This window comes from Sinocyclocheilus rhinocerous, unplaced genomic scaffold, assembly GCF_001515625.1.
Source record: "Sinocyclocheilus rhinocerous isolate Xijiao unplaced genomic scaffold, SAMN03320098_v1.1 scaffold5672, whole genome shotgun sequence".
Classification (NCBI taxonomy): Eukaryota; Metazoa; Chordata; class Actinopteri; order Cypriniformes; family Cyprinidae; genus Sinocyclocheilus; species Sinocyclocheilus rhinocerous.
Window position 1 is genome coordinate 19,968 of NW_015636356.1, and position 4,414 is coordinate 24,381.

Below are 4,414 nucleotides of genomic sequence, written 5' to 3' on the forward strand. Positions count from 1 at the left end.
CACTTTGAATTACCATTGTGTATGAAATGTGCTATATAAATAAACTTGCCTTGCCTAGTCATCGTAAACCATCTCCATCAGACTATAATTTCAGATTTTATTTTTGGATAGTTCACAAGTAACACAGACGTGATTTTAGGTTAAAATGTTACATCCAAGGTCTTGTATCATTGAGATACTATTATCTAATTATTATTAGATACATCTCATGAACACTTAACAATAACTGTGGAACACACACTATTTATTCACTCATACACTTATTTATCTAACACTCATACTCAGTCTACACCTAAAATTTGCACATAATATACAGTAGATTAATATTTTGAATAAGTTTTTATTTTATTTGATCAGTGTTTGTTCAGTGTGTTTGCTCAGTGTTTGCTCAGTGTGTTTGCTCAGTGTTTGCTCAGTGTGTTTGCTCAGTGTTTGCTCAGTGTGTTTGCTCAGTGTTTGCTCAGTGTGTTTGCTCAGTGTTTGCTCAGTGTGTTTGCTCAGTGTTTGCTCAGTGTGTTTGCTCAGTGTTTGCTCAGTGTGTTTGCTCAGTGTTTGCTCAGTGTGTTTGCTCAGTGTTTGCTCAGTGTGTTTGCTCAGTGTTTGCTCAGTGTGTTTGCTCAGTGTTTGCTCAGTGTGTTTGCTCAGTGTTTGCTCAGTGTGTTTGCTCAGTGTTTGCTCAGTGTGTTTGCTCAGTGTTTGCTCAGTGTGTTTGCTCAGTGTTTGCTCAGTGTGTTTGCTCAGTGTTTGCTCAGTGTGTTTGCTCAGTGTTTGCTCAGTGTGTTTGCTCAGTGTTTGCTCAGTGTGTTTGCTCAGTGTTTGCTCAGTGTGTTTGCTCAGTGTTTGCTCAGTGTGTTTGCTCAGTGTTTGCTCAGTGTGTTTGCTCAGTGTTTGCTCAGTGTGTTTGCTCAGTGTTTGCTCAGTGTGTTTGCTCAGTGTTTGCTCAGTGTGTTTGCTCAGTGTTTGCTCAGTGTGTTTGCTCAGTGTTTGCTCAGTGTGTTTGCTCAGTGTTTGCTCAGTGTGTTTGCTCAGTGTTTGCTCAGTGTGTTTGCTCAGTGTTTGCTCAGTGTGTTTGCTCAGTGTTTGCTCAGTGTGTTTGCTCAGTGTTTGCTCAGTGTGTTTGCTCAGTGTTTGCTCAGTGTGTTTGCTCAGTGTTTGCTCAGTGTGTTTGCTCAGTGTTTGCTCAGTGTGTTTGCTCAGTGTTTGCTCAGTGTGTTTGCTCAGTGTTTGCTCAGTGTGTTTGCTCAGTGTTTGCTCAGTGTGTTTGCTCAGTGTTTGCTCAGTGTGTTTGCTCAGTGTTTGCTCAGTGTGTTTGCTCAGTGTTTGCTCAGTGTGTTTGCTCAGTGTTTGCTCAGTGTGTTTGCTCAGTGTTTGCTCAGTGTGTTTGCTCAGTGTTTGCTCAGTGTGTTTGCTCAGTGTTTGCTCAGTGTGTTTGCTCAGTGTTTGCTCAGTGTGTTTGCTCAGTGTTTGCTCAGTGTGTTTGCTCAGTGTTTGCTCAGTGTGTTTGCTCAGTGTTTGCTCAGTGTGTTTGCTCAGTGTTTGCTCAGTGTGTTTGCTCAGTGTTTGCTCAGTGTGTTTGCTCAGTGTTTGCTCAGTGTGTTTGCTCAGTGTTTGCTCAGTGTGTTTGCTCAGTGTTTGCTCAGTGTGTTTGCTCAGTGTTTGCTCAGTGTGTTTGCTCAGTGTTTGCTCAGTGTGTTTGCTCAGTGTTTGCTCAGTGTGTTTGCTCAGTGTTTGCTCAGTGTGTTTGCTCAGTGTTTGCTCAGTGTGTTTGCTCAGTGTTTGCTCAGTGTGTTTGCTCAGTGTTTGCTCAGTGTGTTTGCTCAGTGTTTGCTCAGTGTGTTTGCTCAGTGTTTGCTCAGTGTGTTTGCTCAGTGTTTGCTCAGTGTGTTTGCTCAGTGTTTGCTCAGTGTGTTTGCTCAGTGTTTGCTCAGTGTGTTTGCTCAGTGTTTGCTCAGTGTGTTTGCTCAGTGTTTGCTCAGTGTGTTTGCTCAGTGTTTGCTCAGTGTGTTTGCTCAGTGTTTGCTCAGTGTGTTTGCTCAGTGTTTGCTCAGTGTGTTTGCTCAGTGTTTGCTCAGTGTGTTTGCTCAGTGTTTGCTCAGTGTGTTTGCTCAGTGTTTGCTCAGTGTGTTTGCTCAGTGTTTGCTCAGTGTGTTTGCTCAGTGTTTGCTCAGTGTGTTTGCTCAGTGTTTGCTCAGTGTGTTTGCTCAGTGTTTGCTCAGTGTGTTTGCTCAGTGTTTGCTCAGTGTGTTTGCTCAGTGTTTGCTCAGTGTGTTTGCTCAGTGTTTGCTCAGTGTGTTTGCTCAGTGTTTGCTCAGTGTGTTTGCTCAGTGTTTGCTCAGTGTGTTTGCTCAGTGTTTGCTCAGTGTGTTTGCTCAGTGTTTGCTCAGTGTGTTTGCTCAGTGTTTGCTCAGTGTGTTTGCTCAGTGTTTGCTCAGTGTGTTTGCTCAGTGTTTGCTCAGTGTGTTTGCTCAGTGTTTGCTCAGTGTGTTTGCTCAGTGTTTGCTCAGTGTGTTTGCTCAGTGTTTGCTCAGTGTGTTTGCTCAGTGTTTGCTCAGTGTGTTTGCTCAGTGTTTGCTCAGTGTGTTTGCTCAGTGTTTGCTCAGTGTGTTTGCTCAGTGTTTGCTCAGTGTGTTTGCTCAGTGTTTGCTCAGTGTGTTTGCTCAGTGTTTGCTCAGTGTGTTTGCTCAGTGTTTGCTCAGTGTGTTTGCTCAGTGTTTGCTCAGTGTGTTTGCTCAGTGTTTGCTCAGTGTGTTTGCTCAGTGTTTGCTCAGTGTGTTTGCTCAGTGTTTGCTCAGTGTGTTTGCTCAGTGTTTGCTCAGTGTGTTTGCTCAGTGTTTGCTCAGTGTGTTTGCTCAGTGTTTGCTCAGTGTGTTTGCTCAGTGTTTGCTCAGTGTGTTTGCTCAGTGTTTGCTCAGTGTGTTTGCTCAGTGTTTGCTCAGTGTGTTTGCTCAGTGTTTGCTCAGTGTGTTTGCTCAGTGTTTGCTCAGTGTGTTTGCTCAGTGTTTGCTCAGTGTGTTTGCTCAGTGTTTGCTCAGTGTGTTTGCTCAGTGTTTGCTCAGTGTGTTTGCTCAGTGTTTGCTCAGTGTGTTTGCTCAGTGTTTGCTCAGTGTGTTTGCTCAGTGTTTGCTCAGTGTGTTTGCTCAGTGTTTGCTCAGTGTGTTTGCTCAGTGTTTGCTCAGTGTGTTTGCTCAGTGTTTGCTCAGTGTGTTTGCTCAGTGTTTGCTCAGTGTGTTTGCTCAGTGTTTGGTCAGTGTGTTTGCTCAGTGTTTGGTCAGTGTGTTTGACCAGTGTTTGTTCAGTGTGTTTGTTCAGTGTTTGCTCAGTGTGTTTGCTCAGTGTTTGGTCAGTGTGTTTGTTCAGTGTGTTTGCTCAGTGTGTTTGCTCAGTGTTTGTTCAGTGTGTTTGCTCAGTGTGTTTGCTCAGTGTTTGTTCAGTGTGTTTGCTCAGTGTGTTTGCTCAGTGTTTGTTCAGTGTGTTTGCTCAGTGTGTTTGCTCAGTGTTTGTTCAGTGTGTTTGCTCAGTGTGTTTGCTCAGTGTTTGTTCAGTGTGTTTGCTCAGTGTGTTTGCTCAGTGTTTGTTCAGTGTGTTTGCTCAGTGTGTTTGCTCAGTGTTTGTTCAGTGTGTTTGCTCAGTGTGTTTGCTCAGTGTTTGTTCAGTGTGTTTGCTCAGTGTGTTTGCTCAGTGTTTGTTCAGTGTGTTTGCTCAGTGTGTTTGCTCAGTGTTTGTTCAGTGTGTTTGCTCAGTGTGTTTGCTCAGTGTTTGTTCAGTGTGTTTGCTCAGTGTGTTTGCTCAGTGTTTGTTCAGTGTGTTTGCTCAGTGTGTTTGCTCAGTGTTTGTTCAGTGTGTTTGCTCAGTGTGTTTGCTCAGTGTTTGTTCAGTGTGTTTGTTCAGTGTTTGCTCCGTATTTGTTCAGTGTTTGTTCAGTGTTTGCTCAGTGTTTGTTCAGTGTTTGCTCCGTGTTTGATCAGTGTGTTTGCTTAGTGTTTGTTCAGTGTTTGCTCCGTGTTTGATCAGTGTGTTTGTTCAGTGTTTGTTCAGCGCTTGTTCAGTGTTTGATCAGCGCTTGTTCAGTGTTTGATCAGCGTTTGTTCAGTGCTTGTTCAGTGTGTGATCAGCGTATATGCAGTGCTTGTTCAGTGTTTGATCAGCGTTTGATCAGCGCTTGTTCAGTGTTTGATCAGCGTTTGTTCAGTGCTTGATCAGTGTTTGATCAGCGCTTGTTCAGCGTTTGATCAGCGCTTGTTCAGCGTTTGATCAGCGCTTGTTCAGCGTTTGCAGCGTTTGAGTTCAGCGTTTGATCAGCGCTTGTTCAGTGTTTGATCAGCGTATGTTCAGTGTTTGATCAGTTTGATCAGAGTGTTTGATCAGCGTTTGTTCAGTGTTTGATCAGCGTTTGTTCAGTGTTTGTTCAGTGTGT

General features: G+C 43.7%; 1 protein-coding gene across 1 annotated transcript in view; it reads right to left on the reverse strand.

Annotated features, from left to right (window-relative positions):
* Positions 1-4,414, reverse strand: part of LOC107747738 (sodium channel subunit beta-1-like) — a 13,591-nt gene that overhangs the window by 877 nt on the left and 8,300 nt on the right. The gene's annotated exons all lie outside the window — the stretch shown is intronic.